General features: G+C 33.7%; 1 protein-coding gene and 1 long non-coding RNA gene across 14 annotated transcripts in view; one reads left to right on the plus strand and one right to left on the minus strand.

Annotated features, from left to right (window-relative positions):
• The window catches only part of LOC115215626 (tyrosine-protein phosphatase Lar), a 535,158-nt gene that overhangs the window by 200,805 nt on the left and 314,765 nt on the right, over positions 1–19,588 (plus strand). The gene's annotated exons all lie outside the window — the stretch shown is intronic.
• LOC118764770 overlaps positions 1–19,588 on the minus strand; it is a 226,687-nt gene that overhangs the window by 53,137 nt on the left and 153,962 nt on the right. For 2 of the 5 annotated variants that reach the window (XR_005000568.1, XR_005000571.1), the window contains exon 4: positions 17,334–17,442. The exons of 1 other annotated variant lie outside the window; for it this stretch is intronic. This is a non-coding gene — a long non-coding RNA (uncharacterized LOC118764770). Of the gene's footprint in view, positions 1–7,896; positions 8,196–17,333; positions 17,443–19,588 lie in introns of those variants that run through there. 2 more of the 5 variants (XR_005000572.1, XR_005000569.1) reach the window with 2 other exon arrangements.

The following is a 19,588-nucleotide window of genomic DNA, read 5'->3' on the forward strand; positions in this document are numbered from 1 at the left end:
ACTAAGACACATAATGAATATGTATATTTACATAAAAATAAATAAATTATGTTTGTTTTTATGTTCAGTTGTAAAAACAATTTCACCCTAATCGGATGGGCTGCTCTGTACTCTTGTAGAGTACAAATTTATTATTCTGAAACAAAAATATTATTGACAGTGACTTTGAAGTTCCAGCCAGCTAAGCCATCATAAGACTAAAACTGCTGGCACATCCTTGACCTACCTACATCCCTTTTGTGAACCATTAAGAAATGCCATAACCTGAAGAGGACACCCCCTTAATGTACATGGCTGCTTATGAAGTTCTACATACGTGGATAAATTCTAAACTCCACAACTGTACACCTAATCGAAAAAATTTATCCAAAACACCTCTCTATCACATCTTATAACCTAATTGCCACTCCACTCAAACCTACTTACTCAAGGAAGATTTTAACTTGACAGATATTATATAAAGTCAAGATTAACTCCAATGCATCACAGTCCATCGACGGGTTAGCTGACTGAAACGTCAAAATCGATGTCAATAATATTCTTGTTTAAGTATAATAAACACGCACACACACATATACATACACACACGCACACACTCAGGTGTGTGTGTGTGTGTCTATATATATGTATGTATATGTGCATATATATGTATATAGATGTGTATATGTTTATATATGTATGTAAACACATAAACACACACACACACACACACACACATATATATATATGTATCAAAATAAGCAACCAGGATATCCAGAGGTAATACACACTCAGGTGTGTGTGTGTCTATATATATGTATATGTGCATATATATGTATATAGATGTGTATATGTTTATATATGTATGTGTGCGTATATATGTATATAGATGTGTATATGTTTATATATGTATGTAAGCACATAAACACACACACACACACACACATATATATATATATATCAAAATACGCAACCAAGATATCCAGAGGTAATTCATTACCTCTGGATATCCTTGTTGCTTATTTTGATTTTAATCACCTTATTTTGAAATTGTATGGATAATACTGTACTAAATTCTGGTGCCTCAACCAAAGTACCATAGTCATCTGAATCTAAAAGTATATATATATATATATATATATATATATATATTGATATATCACAGTCAAAAATTGTGAAGCATGACTGTCACCACTACTACATGAACCTGAAGATTGCATAATTCAATGCATGAAAGTACTAGTTCAATCAGAATGAACATTAACATTCTATTATTTTATTTTATCTTATTATTTTATATTATCTTATATTATATCATTATAAGATTGTAAATAAAACGTGAAAATCAGACAAGGTTGGAATACCTTTTATTAATATATTCTTCTATATACAATCATACACACCCGTATATATATATATATATATATATATATATATATATATATAATGCTTTTTGTATATACATATCGATATACATGTGTATATCTATCTATCAATCTATCTATGCATGTTATACTTAAAACTCTAGTACAACTATTTTTTTCCCTATTAAATATCTGTCTTATGCATAGAGCCATGATAGTAAAACTTGTGCCGCTGATGCCTGTTGGACCAGAAACTCTTGTCCATAATTGTTCCTTTATCTGCAGACTTTTTTTTTTTTCCTGCTTAATGGAATGTCAGTTTGAAAGAATTCTTGATTTTGTGATTATGTCCCCTCCTGATTTGCTATTGGCTGCAATTGCCAATATCCCTTCCCATACTTTTGCCCTGATGAGAGGATAATTTGAATATATAAAAAATCTTTTTAAATATTTTATTTAAAATACATTTATCGTTATTGTCTATATTCATACCACTGCCATTTCTTCCCCTTAGCTAATTTTCTTTGTATGCTTCGTATGTGGTATTTATATATATTTGTGGATTTGTGTGTGTGTGTGTGTATATATATATATATATATATATATATATATATATATATATATCTATATCAGTGTGTGTACATGTCCAAGCATATACTTGGGTTTTGGTCAATTTTTTTCACATTCTTGTGTTGTAAAAGAGCTTTCTGAGAGAGAAAAAAAAGCTTTCTCACTGCCATTATTTTATCATTTATATTTGCCTGCCCTTTTCTCTCTCGTCCAATGAAAAAAGAAAATGTATTTCTCAACAAATCCAACATAGAGAGATTCCATTTAACAAATTCGCATTACAAATGTCATTAATATAGTGCAAAATGAACATGGTTATATTTCTTTTAAATTAAACGATAAAATATCATTATCAAGGATTTTTTTCTTCCATTCATTATCATTAAAATGAGTTGATTGTATTACTCCTGCTACTGCCCTCACAGAACACACTTCCAGTTATTTATTGTGGGTTTTTATCTTCACTCGAGCTTGTCCTCTATTATTGTCTTATTCTCCTGTACTACCAGAAAACATCACAAGATATATATATATATATATATATATATATATATATATATACCGGAGTAAACACATAAATGTGAAACTAGGTGGAAAAAAGAGTACTCAAATACCAGTGCTAGAGTAATATGCTTTATTTAAAGCAGCAGAAAATTCAACAAAACCTGTTACTCTGAGTTTCCTGTTGCCGTTCATCGGACAGTTTTTGAACAAAACCTGTTACTCTGAGTTTCCCGTTGCCGTTCATGGGACAGTTTTTGCTAGCAAAAACTGTCTGATGAACAGCAACAGGAAACTCAGAGTAACGGTTTTGTTGAATTTTCTGCTGCTTTAAATAAAGTGCATATATATATATATATGCTTAGGATCTGATAATATTTGTCAAGATTCCTTCAGAATTTCCAATTGGGTATATGGTGTGCAGTTTTCGAAATCTTTAAAGAAAATTACCTTTCTAGTTGCCGATGATTTGAAGCTGCCTTCTTCCATGAGCTTATTTGTTTCATTTCACTAATTATATTTTCAATATCTAATGCTATCATATGACATTGTAGTCTGGCGAAAATGCATTGGTGTCAAGATTTCATCTTGTTCATCCAATTTGGAAAAGAAATATAATTAAAAAGACCGAAGGTTAAATTTTTTGACAAGGATATTATTACTTAGTATTTATATTTTTTATTAGTATTTGGTAGAAGTAACGGAGTAACTCAAGGGCCAAGAGTTTCATGAGTTATCACTTACCAAACTGATGCACAAAACTGTTGGCCCTTGAGTCAGTGGTACTTCTGTCAAGTATCAATAATACACACACACACACACATACACTTGTGTTTTGAGTTCTATTTTTCCTGTTTGCATTGCCAAACCAGTAGTTAGTATTTTTAGGGATTTGTTGTACTACATTGTCTACTAATTCTTCATATTCATTATTCATGACGGATGATAATGGTCATTATTGTACAGATGGTGAACCCTGTTAAAATGTGATCAAGTTAATTAGCATTTCAAAAACAAATATTAGAACCTTCATTAGGTTACAATTATAACTCACAGTTCTGTGTATGTGTCTATCTACTGACAACTAAACATTATTTCTAAATATTTGAGAATTCCATAATTGTCTGTATAGTAAGTAACAATACACAACAGTTAGAATATTGATTATCCAAAATAGTCATTAGCTTAATTAAGTTTTGTTTTCCCAAGTGTCTTAATTACATTTTTGCCTGATCTTTTAGGCCGTCAACTGTTATTTTGCCAACATCTTTCCCAAAATGCAAATTTCTGTTTTTGTTTTTGTATTTTTTTTTTATTTTGTGGGTTGGATGGAGTTTTTAACCAAACACATATATTTGAAGAATTTAGGTAAAAGTGTCAGAATTCAGATCTGCATAAAAGAAAGGGTTTATAATTCCTTTTGTTTTGTTCTTTTCTTTTTTACCTGTTTCTTCTCAGTGTCTTGGTAAATATATTTTGACACACTTATGTATTGTCATTAAAAGTAAAACAAAAACAAACAAATTTTTTTCCCCTTTAATACAAGGGTGCATATTAGTAGCCATACCTATTTGGAATTGTGATATTCATGCCTTTCTCAAAAGGGTTCAGATTGCAACTGAAGAGAGGTTTGTTCCCAGTGAAAATCCACATGAATCTCCTACACCTGTAAATCTTGCAATGCAATGAAATGTTAGTCGACATCCGTAATAGAAATGCAGCTTTTAGCTGGAGGTTTACATAATCTTCCTATGATTAAGATCTGTTTAGTTAATTGCAGTGCTTTTAATTAGGATAAGTATTACTAATATCTTTGAGTATCATCATATTATGAGATTTATGGATGCGTGCATGTGAGTAGTGGAGAATGTTAACTGGGAACACATGTATTGTTTTCCTGGTTCCTCTTTTTTATCCCCATTCTTCTCTTCCCTAGTTGTCCTGGTCTTTTCTCTTGTATTTGAAGAAGGACTATGTCCTAAATGTAATATCTTTCACTTTCTCCATTCATAGTGACTATGAATGGGTTGTTCTTTTGCATTTGCTCTATTATATATATATATATATATATATATATATACTCTCTCTTTTACGTGTTTCAGTCATTTGACTCCGGCCATGCTGGAGCACCGCCTTTAGTCGAGCAAATCGACCCCCGGGACTTTTTCTTTGTAAGCCCAGTACTTATTCTATCGGTCTCTTTTGCCAAACCACTAAGTGACGGGGACGTAAACACACCAGCATCGGTTGTCAAGCAATGCTAGGGGGACAAACACAGACACACAAACATATACATACACATACATATATATATGTATGTGTGTGGTTAGCAAGCTACTTACCATGTGGTTGGTTAGCAAGCTACTTACCACATAGCCACTCCTGTGCCTATGTTTATGTATATATATGCATATCTATTATCTTTTGCTTGTTTTAGTCAGTTGACTGTTGATATACTGAAGATATGCTGAAGATTTTTAGTTGGACTAATCGACCTCAGTACTTAGAATTTTAAAAAAAATTCTGGTACTTATTCTAACGGCCTCTTTTGCTGAACCAGGGATGTAACACACCAACACTGGTTGACAACACACACACATACATATTTTCTTCTAATTCTGTCTTTATCTTATAATAGTATTGCTACTGTCTTGGTGCTGTCCCCTATTTCATTTTTATTCTTATTTTATACTTATCCACCCCACCCCCTTGATTTCAACAACTACGATGCTTGACAGTCACTTAGTGAAAGAATGCACCTGTTGATGCAAATCGGATGAAGTGTCACTCTAACGTATCAAACCTCAAATATTATGTAATTTTTCACATTGAACTTTTATGTGCAGTGGTGCTAAAAACAGAGGTACTAAGACAATAGTAGTCGGTCATTAAGGTCTGTCTCTTTCTCTTGATATAGTTACACACACACACACACACACACACATGCACATATTAAAAACGTTAATCAACATCAAATATATTGAAGATCAATATTTGTACCGGAACTCATAGAAATTAACCCAAACTTCAAGCCAACTAATTTTTTGCAAATAACTCATTGTAATTTCAAAGTGATATGGAGAATTTTTTTTAAATGAAATACAATTTCATTTTTTCTTTTAATTTTTTTCATGTATATGTGTGTGTGTGATACATATAGTGTGCAACACTAATTGCTCCCAGTCTGCACTGTAGACACCATGCCTAAAAAGATTGAATAGTAGTGATGTTGGTTGGCATCCTTTTTGTCTCGGGAGACAATGGAGTTGTGCATAAAGTAGTCTAGTCCAGCTTCTAAATTTCATGTCCTGATATATTTCCTGCTGTGGCTGTGTAGTCCTATCCTGGACAAACACTCCCTCTGGCAGGTACCACAAATGTAGCGAAGACTGTTCCTGGCTGGTTGTAATGCCATAGTTTCTTGTTGACGTCTTTTCTTGTCTTTCCATTTCTCCTCTCTTTCTCTGTCACTCCTTTGTATTCCCTCTCTTACGGTACGTCGCCAGTTTCCATGGTTGCCGGCAACTGCCTCCCAACCGCTAATATTGATGTAGGTACAAGGGTATATTTGGTCTTGTTATCAAGGACCTCTTTAGTGTTTGTGCTATGAAAAGTGCATCCAGTCTATACTCTAGAGTAGTTATGGACACTAAATGGCATCCATTATAAAAAGGAGGAAGAAATGAGGCAACATGGAATCTTTAAGTTCCAACACAGGCAGTCCATCTAGGAAAACAATGTTTGCATAAAAATGCTGATACTGGGTGGAGGGATTCTTTTCTGCTGCAAAAGTTTCTCTTCAGTGTTGGAGGGATAATGACATGCACCCAGGTTATGCTGTAAAGTGATTGGTGAAAGGAATGCATCCAATTATAAAACCCATTCCAAAAAAGGTATTTACAGCAAAGGTGTGTCAGATGATAAAGAAGAACTTATACCCATACACCGGGTTGGAGCTTAGGAAAATAGATGGAAAATGATGATTGTATTGTGAAGTATATTTGCCATTTAAATATGGCTAACCCCTAAGGGTGGATGCTACTGTAGCCTGTAGCTTCAGGAGGGCACCTCCTCCAGCTGGCTATTGACACACTTTCTGTGCCCTATCAGTATTTGTGAAGGGAAGCCATCCTTCCCGTCTTCAACCTATGATACACACAGACTTGAGTTTCTGGGTATTGACCTGTCATCAGCGTTTGACAATCACAGTTGTCGATGAAAACAGATGCTAATTATTGTGGGCATCAGTGATAATTCTTCCTTGCACAAAACTGAACTGCATTCATCTAGGCTAATACTGATATCAAATTCTCTCTGTCATTTCCAAAACTCAAGCTATTTACTTCTTTCTGTGCATCTCTTTTACCCTTGTAACAGTTCATGATGATACCCCTACAATTCTGTTCTCTATGTGTGACTAGCACAGGATCTACCTTGTCATATATTTTTAGCATTTCTGTGACTGTACCTGAGGGTCCAGCTGCTTTCCGTACTGTCATACCCTTATTAACTTTACCATACTGCTGTTAACTTGTATTGTTAACCCCTGTGGAGGCGCAATGGCCCAGTGGTTAGGACAGCGGACTCGCGGTCATAGGATCGCGGTTTCGATTCCCAGACCGGGCGTTGTGAGTGTTTATTGAGCGAAAACACCTAAAGCTCCACGAGGCTCCGGCAGGGGATGGTGATCCCTGCTGTACTCTTTCACCACAACTTTCTCTCACTCTTACTTCCTGTTTCTGTTGTACCTGTATTTCAAAGAGCCGGCCTTGTCACTCTCTGTGTCACGCTGAATATCCCCGAGAACTACGTTAAGGGTGCACGTGTCTGTGGAGTGCTCAGCCACTTACACGTTAATTTCATGAGCAGGCTGTTCCATTGATTCGGATCAACTGGAACCCTCATCGTCGTAACCGACGGAGTGCTTCCAAAAAAAAAATTGTTAACCCCTATACTTAGGTCCACATTAAATATGCCCACTTTATTCCTTGCAGTCTCCTCAGTCAACAATCTCTCACAATAATATGTCTATGCCCCTTTCTTTTCAGTATTATCAGTAAAGCAAATGCATGACTGTTGTTCAGCATACGTTTTTCATCAATAATGTTCCAATTCCCCTAGCAAACAATCTTGCTAACTAGAACACTTCTCACAGATCGCTTCTCTAGCTGAGTATACCTGACACCTTGTTTCTTCTCCAGCTACATGGTACTGATCTTTCATACCCTCTTTCTTTCTACTTTCCAGACCTGTTGATTTGTTCTTATAGCTCTATCTACTGTATGATTTCATCATTGTTTCTTCTATCTGGGTGTGGCCTATATCCAGCCCTCAATCTGATCTGTAGCCTTGTTGTTTTGTAAAAACTGCTAACTTTCTTCTATTGTCTGTCATATAAACATCAACTAGAACTTCTCTGAATCTATGAGCTCTTTCAGTTTTTAGTTTTATTTTCCAAAATTGTCTTTTACTTTTGTGTCCATCATTTAACTCTTATTCCGAAGTCACTTATTACTAATCTATATGGGGCAGTTAATCTTTGATTTATATAAATAAGGCATGGCCGAGTGGTTAAGAAGTGTGTTGTAGCCATGAAGTCCTGGTGGCAAATGTTTTTTTTATCATAATCTTGATTCAGCTCAAGTCTTGTGAGTGAAATTGGGTGGATGGAAACTGTGAAAACTGTTGGATGAGCAATGCTTGTAATTGAATGGGCCAACCTAGTCACACACTGTGTCTGGCTGAGAGATGCATAATAGGTCTGAGTTGTCTTCGTGAAAACTGAAAGAAGACCATCATACATAGAGATGATTAATTTGCTGTTAATGATAAACAATTATTAATGTATGTATGTGTGTGTGTGTGTACATAAGCATAAATATATATACACAAATACACACAATCATACATTTGCTCAAAGAATTCCAGAATATTCCAGGTACAACCAACACAACTCTCTTTTACTCTTTTCTTTTATACTTGTTTCAGTCATTTGACTGCGGCCATGCTGGAGCACCGCCTTTAGTCGAGCAAATCGACCCCGGGACTTATTCTTTGTAAGCCCAGTACTTATTCTATTGGTCTCTTTTGCCGAACCGCAAAGTGACGGGGACGTAAACACACCAGCATTGGTTGTCTAGCAATGCTAGGGGGACAAACACAGACACACAAACATATACACACACACTTATATATATATATATATATATATATATATATACATAATATAACTACAACTGTTAATTTCCATCATTGAATATCTTGGACTACGTTGTCAAATAGGCTTTCTTTTTTATGGAATGAATAGATTTGACTGTTACTTCTTGCAGGTAGAAGCTCTAATCCTGTTAATGCTAATGAGTTCACATACGAATGTGAAGCAATTTATTCAAACAAACATTTCAATATAGAAAGCGCAAGGAGCAAAAACGACATTCTAATTTGATTTTACTGCATATGATTCTGTATTTCATTGCTGCACGGAAATAAATTTTTTATTTCTTTGAACTGTTTAATAATGTGCAGCAATGTTATTGCCTTCTTTTTTAGAGTACATATTTCATTTTTGTTTATTTTATTACTGTTTGATTGATGTCTAAATTTTAATATTTACATTAAATATTAGAGATGGTGTTTTATGATGCATTGATATATTATCTAGCTACAACTGTTTATCCATAGATTATGGAATAACTTGTGTTTATTAAAAAAGAAGGGGTTCCTTAATACCAGTTTCTACAGGCAAGCTTCTTGTAAATGTATGTTTATGCTCTATAGAACAGCCCTACCAACCAGATCCAAGACTGCCAATATACAAAATGAAATATTACGTATACCCAGCCATGACGCAGGTGATAAGTGTCAACACTATCAAGCAATTCCAAAGGATGCTAATGGATAAAGTTACCTAGCATCCTTCATCACACATTGGTTTGATAATATAACTACAGAGAACATTCTCAACTAGCCAACAATAATTTTTTTTTAAACTGTCATTCTTTTTAATTATAGAAGAATAGCAGCAATCTTTCAAGTGATTGATTGGGAGGGATTGAATATACATTTAGTACTCAGGGCCTTTTTTGCGAAAATACCTGTTAAGAAGTTAGCCCATCATCATTCATCATTGTATGACCGTGGTCGAGACAATGGAATTTACTATGCTACGCCAGACTTCACGGTCCATCATGGCATTACGGGGGTCCTGTTGCTGGATGCCTGTATCCCTGGAGATTACATCAGGGTAGGAGAGTGTGCGCTCTCTGGTATTGCGGGTAGATGACTTCCAGAGGAGAAGAGTAGAAATTACCTCTCTTTCAGCTCTACAACAATGTCCAGCAAACTGGACTCTCTTACCTTTCACAAGAGATGACACAGGTGGTAGTTTCCCATATATTTGCATTTTGGTTGGATGGAGCCTCCACGAGAGATTTTGAGCTCTCATAAGGAGGCGAGTGTAGATTCCATCCAACCGCCTCTCAAGCTTCTTTGATAGCGTCCAGGTTTCTGAGCCATATAGTAGAATTGGTTCGACTGTGGCTTTGAAGATTTCAAGTTTGAAGTCTCTACTTAGATTTGATGACCAGATCTTATGCATGTCATTACAGGCTGACCAGGCCATACCCTTTCTAGTTAGAAAGTTGGCCCATGCTACTGCATCAACAGTTTACAGGCCTAACATAGTGTATCATCTAACTTGTTAATTGTAGAGGGTGCATTGCTGATTAAGCAGTTGCTACATTAAACAACATGTTTAACCCTTTAGCACTTGAACCAGCCTCAACAGGCTCAGATACTCTGCCTGTTTTATTTTCAAACCTGCCAAATCTGGCTTCATACATCTACCTTACACATTATTAAAGTCTCAAATCTGCAAGATAATGCATGATTAATTCAGAACGATATGAATATACGAATAAATAAGCATCACATCCCACTGAGTTACTTGTATACTGAAGGGTTAAGCAAATACTTCCTTTAAATCTATTAATGATAGATTTAAAATAAAAAAGTACAATCTATTGTTAAAATATCAAATGTGTATTTGCTTAACAATATTGTTTTAATAACATAAAACAAAATAAAAGATTAAAGATTTGGGATTAGCAGTCAGGTTTTAGCTATTTTCTCGTGATATGAACATTATCCTTAATTATTGATTTAGATGTTTTCTAGTACTTAATCTTATTTATAAATTTACATGGGATAATGCATAATTAATGAGCTTTCTGAGTTCTTAGTTTATGCAGGTGTCTACTAATAATCCCTTAAGGAATGTGAGATTGTGATAGTTAATAAATGAAGCCCTCTACTGACTCTTTTGTTCTTTTTGTTAGTTACTGGAACTGTTATGACTGATTCATGATTGGGTTCCTTTAATAATATTGTCATAACAATGCCTACATTATGGTATTATAGTTTTCCCTTTGAATAAGAAAGTGGAAAAAAACAAAAAAAAACTCTAGATAATTGCTGAAGAATTGAAATGAAAATTTCTAACGACTTGAGTGTTGGCAGAGCAAAAAATATAAGTACTAGTTTTAGAGTTGTTTAGCCTCAGATCAGCTCTAATTGGGCAGGCCTATGATCCAAAACATTCAAGCTGTGACAATCATCTAAACAATTTCCTAAATAAATTTATCTAAAATTCTTAGGGGAAAGGAAGAAGTCTGAATAAGTAATAGATGGTAATTAAAACTAGTTATTTAGTCTCAGGTCAAACCAGATCTAGCTGAGCTATGATGAAAGGCTTGCCAACTATCTTCTTTATAAAGACAGTGTACCTAGAAGTACATCATCCAGTGTTTCATTTCTATTTTTAATGTGGTAAAGTATGAATTTGAGGAAATCTTGCTTATATTTCTAACAGGTTGACTGACTCCATTGTGACTTGTTTAAAAGGAGTTTACACAGACTTGGAAATAGACTATATAGTAGGCAGGCTGTGCACGATATCTTTTGTGTAAGTTATAAAGTAAAAGTAGGCCATAAATGTTGTGAAGTTTTAGGGGCTTAAAAACATTGGAGTATATGTCACTTTATACCCAGATGCACAGACCAAATCTAGCCATTTCATAAAAAAGAAAGCATATTTGATGGTATACTTATTATATCAAGATCATTGTTGTAATAAATATAAAGAATTGATTATATGTGTTAACTCTTAAGGTTCTTTCTTTTAACAGTTAACCTTACTTTGAAATTGACTTCCGAAATGTTACACCTTGTAACTCTTTACTGGTATTCTTTCTCAGGAGTTAACAATGTAGTTTTGTCTTTTGCATAAACAACATTATCAAAAAAAAAAAACTGTATTTTTTTTAAAGAAAAAAAAATAGAAATGATTTTTTATGGTTTCCTCAGAAAGAGAAAGATAGTAATTACAACCTTTCTCTGGGCTTGTTACAATTGTAAGAGGGAATTTTTCCCAGGCCTGTAGATCTGGCCCAAATGCTTGCAGCAGAGTAGGTTTTGCTGAAGACACCTAAGAATCAGGTTTAGGGTTCAGCAAATTTTATACTGCTAAATACTAGGAATAGTCTTCTGCTCAGTTTCTCCCTACTAGAGTTCATTCATAAAGATTTGGTTGCCATGATGTTACAATCGGAAGCACTTGTCCGAGGTTCTGTAGGATTGGATCAAAAATATAGCTGTTATAATTTTGATGTATGTGGAAAATTACTTTATTTTATCATTTCTTCCCTTCTTAAATTGGTTTATCTTTGAGATCAAAACTTTTGCTGCTATTTATAATCTTATCTGATAAAATATGTAAGATTACACTTTAAAAGTCACAAGAGAACTCTGAAACAGCTGTGACACAACAAGAGAAGCATTCTCAATTAATAATAGTGACCTTGATTAGCCCAGACTACATATACTAAATTAAAACTGATAAAAATCTCATTACATGAATGACAGTGTAATATATCAGTTGATCTATAAAATATATAAAATGACAGGTATATTACTAAACTTTAGTGTATTTACATCCCCATAACTTAGTGGTTTGGCAAAGGAGACCAATAGAATAAATACTAGGCTTACAAAGAATAAGTCCTGGAGTCGATTTGCTCGACTAAAGGCGGTGCTCCAGCATGGCCGCAGTCTAATGACTGAAACAAGTTAAAGAGTCTTAGCACTACCTTAAAACTTGAGTCTTTGTAGCATTTAAAATGATTGCTTATAATGTCATGCAAGTAATATATATATAAGACACCTGATCTTATCTTATCACTGTTGCTCTTATCATGTTATTGTAATTTACATACCTTTCTTTTATAAAATACTATAAATGATTAAAAATGGCTTTAATTGCATTCGTTGTCATTCATGGTAACTTAATCCTTTTACTACTAGCCTATCCCACATATGTTACATTGTAATTCTTAGTATTACAATGACATGTAAAAACCTTTTTGTTAAGCCATGTTCCAGATATCAGCAGAATATACCTTTAAAAGATGTGAGAACCTCTTTACAATCACTCTGGTTGCCAGAAATATGAGTCAAATTAAGTCTTCACTCATCTCCTACAGGGTTGTTGCTTTTTTCTTCTATGAGAGTGGTCTGGAAGAAAGAGTTGTGCATGTAACTTTCAGAAACTCAATGAGGCCACTGTGACTGACATGATTACTATTTCTTTTGAACTATTGAAGAAAACAAATGCAAAGAGGGAATTCCAATGTGCTAATATTTTGTAGATGAAGGACTGGGCCTAGCACTTAATGTGGGATATAAGTGACCAGAGGCAAGATGAGTAAGTCAGGAATGCCCTGAGGAGTGAGTGCCACAGTAATCATCATCATCATCATCATCATCATCATCGTTTAACGTCCGCTTTCCATGCTAGCATGGGTTGGACGGTTCAACTGGGGTCTGGCAAGCCCGAAGGCTGCACCAGGCCAGTCAGATCTGGCAGTGTTTCTACAGCTGGATGCCCTTCCTAACGCCAACCACTCCGAGAGTGTAGTGGGTGATTTTATGTGCCACCGACACAGGTGCCAGACGAGGCTGGCAGACGGCCACACTCGGATGGTGTTTTTTATGTGCCACCGACACAGGTTGTAATAGTTGTAGAAAAAGCAAAGAGAAGAGACAGCGCATCTGTTGTCCAGAGCTTGAAATGTGTTGGTGAATGACTTGATGCCAATCCATCAACTGCTTTTTTTATTTTTTGGTGATGATGCATGCTAGATGAGCTGTACTTCATTCAGGATCTCACCTAAGCTTTGTAGAGTGTTACTGGTTGTTGAGGCTTGAAGTATTTTCTGATCCTGAAGAGGAAAGCCAGTCTTTGAGATGCAGCCTTTGCTATGTTACAGATCTGCATTTGCTTGGAGAAATACTCACTGATGGTGAAAGCTGACATTTGTTGTGATCTTGATTGTTCTAGTTGCATGCTGTTCATGTTCAGGCTAGATTGGGGTGTCATAATGTTTTGATATATTTATTAACCCTTTTGTTACCAACCCGGCCAAAACCGGCTCTGACTCTGTAGTACAAATGTCTTGTTTTCATAAGTTTTGAATTAAAATATACCACCAAACCTTAGTCGCAATTTATGTTCCTAACACTTGTTTAATGATAACTAAGTTATTTTACTAAATTCTTTGTTATATTTAAAATAATTGAAAGAGACACAGAGCATCTCAAAATAAATAAAGTAACGAAAGGGTTAAAAAGAAGAAAGGACTTGAATATTTTCTGGATAAGTAGAAAATTGGTTGGTCAAAGATGAAATATCTTTGGTCATAGATCTTCTGGATCTTGGCTGCTCTGGAATCTTCTGCCTGCTCATGTCTTTTCTGTGTGTTATTGAATGGCAACTGTTTAATCAGAGCATTTATGACATCAAGCTTCCCAGTCTCAGAGAACCTATGAAGATCAGAGGTACTGCTGCTTCTTCCTGGCTCAGCAAATAAACACACACACACTGTAATTTGTTTAAAATATGGTAATGAAACAGTTAAGTATTTTGTTTTAATTGTCTTACTTTGTTGTAAGATGTTTAAAATAAAATATAACAAAATCTGAAGACTAATCTTGTAGGCTGTTCTAAACAATGTCGTTAACTGTACTATAATTAGAAAGCTGGATAGTCAGCACAGGCAGGATCTAACAGAACCAATTGACCAAACCTGGGTATTTGTTTTCATTTTATTATGAATACTTCTTAGCTAAGATCAATGGGATTTTTTTCAATGAAGCAATCACATTCACTGAACTAGTATATTCCAAACAAATTGCTTTGAGGCTAACTAGCAATATCTCTGATTAATTAGAATTGAATGTATCAGAAGAGTCAAATGCCTGAAGCTAAGTTTCTGATTTTTCTCATACTCTCTTAATGGTATTAATGCATAAGATATTTTATATTGAAGGTAGATGAATGCATTTCTTTCTACTGTAATTAAATGAGGTTTTTAAAATGAAAGTAAATAAGCACTATCTTCCATTTCTATTGATATTTCATTGCCAAAGATAGGAGACTGTTAGAAAAGGAAGTGTCAGCATTAGTTCTTTTGTTGGCAAGAAACAAAAGTCTTTTATCATATGGGAATTGACAGCAAAGGATTTTTAAGTAGAATTTTTTTTAGAGAAATAGCTGTAAATTGGGGGGGAAAAAAATCAATTGTGTGGTCCAATATTATTTTAGTATTATCAGTCTTGTATTAAAACCAACCATAAATATGTTAATATGCATTGCTTAAGTTATTTAACATAAAATATTATTTTATAGTCTTTCCAACTAAAGTCAGCAGGTTAATATATTGTGATACTAATAGTCCTGTAGGCAGGCAGTATAAAAGATATGATGGAGGTTTCATTTATGAAGCAAATGCTTTATTATTTTCTATGAATCAAATACTTTTGCCTAAGATGTTAATGACTGATATCGTTATATTTCAAGGTATAATTTTCCACCACATGTTACACCTTCAGGTTATAGAACATGATTCCATTGAGATTTCACTTTTGTATTAAAGAAATTCAAAACGGAAATGCTGAGAATATGCCACTGGTCATTATTTTAGATTATAGAGAGGCTAAGGATGCTTAATCTTATTCTTATTGATGTTTAGTATTCTGCTATAAGGAATTATCCTTAATGCCTTTGAACATAATACTTTATTCTATTGATAACAGTGTAAAAGTCAAGGAAATGGACAGAGGTAATGCAGTTTTGTATGCTGGTGATATCTCTAGTTGTAAATTACTTTATCTAACTACTCACTAGAATGTCCAAATAAAAAAATTCAGGAAAAATTTCTTTAAAGATATTCTTTATAATTATAATCACTCTTGCTATCCTGAAAATGAGAAAATAGGAAAGCTTGTTTTTTTTTTCTCTTGTAAACACATATTTAAATCATAGTATTTGAAATAGACTGAAAAAGGGACTAAAGACTATTCTGAAGGTTGTATAGAAGACAGAAAAAAAAGTATAAATACTCTTTCACTTGTTTCAGTCATTTGACTGCGGCCATGCTGGAGCACTGCCTTTAGTCGAGCAACTCGACCCCGGGACTTATTCTTTTTGTAAGCCCAGTACTTATTCTATCGGTCTCTTTTTGCTGAACCACTAAGTGACGGGGACGTAAACACACCAGCATCGGTTGTCAAGCAATGCTAGGGAGACAAACACAGACACACAAACACACACATATATATATACATATATACAGCAGGCTTCTTTCAGTTTCCGTCAACCAAATCCACTCACAAGGCATTGGTCGGCCCGGGGCTATAGCAAAAGACACTTGCCCAAGATGCCACGCAGTGGGACTGAACCCGGAACCATGTGGTTGGTAAACAAGCTACTTACCACACAGCCACTCCTGCACCTATATATATATATATATATTGTCCAACCCATGCCAGCATGGAAAACAGATGTTAAATGATGGTGATGATAATACTGATGAATATTTAGTACTATCTGCATGTGTCTAGTATCAAAATGTTATCTCAATCTGCTCTTAATGTTATCACTGTCAACACTTGAGTTTTTCTCTTACTTTTAAATAACAGCTATATCAGCTGTTTTACTTACTCTTTTGACTATGCCACCTGCAAGAATATTCTGAACATAAATATTACACTTGACTAATCAAGTTACATGTTAAGCTCTTTACACTAATTTATATTAAACAATTAATGCTTTGACGTTGCCAAGGTAGTGAAGCATTATCAATGCAAGACAAATGACCTGTTAAAATTAGAGAGCAAATTAATTGCTACATATGAATTGTAGAGCTTGCAATGAAATGATTAGATGAAATTTAGGAATTTTTTTTTTTATTCTCACAAAACATTTAAAGAAAAGAGAAGCTCCTGGAGTGACTGATCAGATCTCGCTTGGAAAATTAACATAATTTATTACTGGTAATGAATACAGTAACAATATATTCCAATATAATATTTATTTTTCACTCTATTTCATGTGTATGAAATATTGATAAATCAATGCTTTGTTTGTATTTATCTATTTACTTAAAAAAAAAAAAGGTTTCCTAATTAAACTTTTCTCTGTAAGTAATCAGTGTTAATATTTAAAAAAAGAAATGAAGTTTCATATTGATTGACTTGATGCCTGCAGAGCAATAAAGATTATCATGACTCATTTATTTATTCTATTTGTTTTTAAAATATATATCTGATCTTCAGTGAAGGCTTTTTTTTTATAAACATCCACACTTATATAATGTTTCATTGATAATCTCCAAGTTAAATTGTTGTTTAGCTCCAGGTCAATTATAATTCTGATTGTACATGCCTTTGGTCAAAAGCATTCCATTGTTTTTTAAGGGGTATAGAAGACTACATTGTCCTTCATTTCCAATAGTAAGGTGTGATTTGAGGGAGATTTGGTTGCTCTTCATAGCTAGTCTAACAACCACAAAATGGTTCTCTTACCTTATCCTCCCTCATATGTTTCCTTATCAGATCTCAGCTCTTCATTACATAAGATTTTGGTCTTGCAGGAATTTCTGTACATTGATAACCGGTGGCACTGTAAATTCTGCTGAAGAAAATTAAAAGTCAGGTTTCACTCTTCAGGCTTTGAAGGTGGATATGATGACAAGTAGCTTACTCATTGGTGACTGAGGTGAGGTCTTAAAAGATGAAAAGACTAATGTTAACACAAATGTACTGGGAAGTATTCTAATTATGTGAGTGACTATGTTGTGAAGACCACAAAGTATTCAGGTAGCTTGCTAGAAATATTAGATAACTTATTTCACTTTAATGACTTAAAACTGGAGATGATGATAACACACTGGATTAGATTCCCATAGGATGAGATGAAGTAATTCAAAGAACTGTTATCTACATTTGTAATAAAGGGTTTCTCTCCGTACTCAGAAATTAAAGAGTGAGAAACTTCATATTAGGGAAGTATGGGCAGCAAATGCAAAGTATTTAGTGATTTTAATGAAACAATTTTTTATTAATTTCCCTGAAGAAGTGGGTTCTTCTGAGATTAAAAAATGTGGATAACTAGGTGAAATCATAACATCAGTTAACACTCAATTTGAATTGCTTGAAATTTAAGTTGAGAGAAGAAAGTTGGTGAGTTTACTAAAGGAATATAACTCAACAGAAAGACTGAGAAGAGTTTCCAGTATTGAAAAATACTTACTGGTAATTTTTCTTCTCTTATTTATGTTTTCATAGAAAGAGTAAGCTTCCCTCAATTAGCTACATTAGTCTTAAATTGAATTAAAAATATTTTTACTGATATGTATTTACTAGCTGATCCATAATGTCAGTATCAAATAACTGAATGATAGTAATATTGAAGTCATATAAACCAAGGATACTAAGTTAGCTGAAAAAGTCAAATGATTGCTGGTTGAATGGATGAAGAATTTAATTATAATAGAAGGATTTCAAATAAGATAGATACAATAAAAAATTTAAAGCTATTAAAATGGCAAGCAAATTACGTAATTTGTGATCAGTATTGTAAGAAAAGTAAAAGATATTTTAGTGAACAAATTAGTGGAGCTATTTAAAAACTGAGATTTGTTATTTAAATGAAGACAAAACAGCATGGTAGAAATGTGTTGATGTATAATTATATCATAGGAAACAAATTTATGTCTGTGTAATCACGTTATCTTGGCCATCTTCCCACTGATGTCATGACATAAAGGTTTTAAATAAAGTTGTTTCCATAGCTGATAAATTATTCAAGTACTGAGGTAACTTTTTGATATCAGGTGTAGAAAGAAATTATTTTAAGGAGTGTAGGACTTTAGACCACACTGTTGATATTTGCTCAAGTGATTGAGCATAAATTCTATTAATACTTATGTAGATTCTTTGTTTTAAATTTAGTAGCCATCGAACAATAAGACAGACGAAAACAGCCTGATACTTTCTCATAACTATTACTAATGTTTTATAGCCTGTTTGTGTGTTATAAGCTTTCTTGAAATAGGGAAAAATTCATATGTAGTTGGTAAACATTAATCATTGTATAAATATGTACATAAACTAAAATATATCTGCAATATATACATGTTAAGTCAAAGTGTCTAATAACGAATGTTCTTAACCCTTTTGATACTAACCCACCAGAGGCTGCCACTATCTTTCTTTTATATAAACTGCTTGTTTAAAGTGTTGAATATTTAAATTAAAACCAACCGTTAATATTTTCTACAAGAACCTTTCTGTTGTTTGTGATATAAATGTTATCTTAATGCAATATTTAATTTATAAAGTTAATCAGTTTAAACATAAACATCATATTTCTTTTGAGATACGATGACAAAAGGGTTAAGAAGGAAACAATCATTTTTTAGAAAGTAAAATTATTATACTTGGGTATTAATTAGAAAGACTAAAGAATTTCTCCTCAAAACAATGATGATACTGGCATTGTAGAAAGGAAACATCCGTCTTAAGTTTTTACTGTCCTGGTATATTTTGAAGGAAATAATTTTCAGTGTGCAAATTGAAGGAATGTTGTATTTTTTCTTATTTCATTTGTTGTACTTAACTATTTGGTAGTAGTAACCTTTTCACATTTAATTATACTTAGATGACCTGGCTGAATAGAGCTATAAATGCAAATTATGATATGAACTCTACATATTAATTACATTGGGAAGCTAAAAAGAAAATGGGAAAGGAAAATATCAGATGAGGAAGTATTTGGG

This window comes from Octopus sinensis, linkage group LG9, assembly GCF_006345805.1.
Source record: "Octopus sinensis linkage group LG9, ASM634580v1, whole genome shotgun sequence".
Taxonomy (NCBI): Eukaryota; Metazoa; Mollusca; class Cephalopoda; order Octopoda; family Octopodidae; genus Octopus; species Octopus sinensis.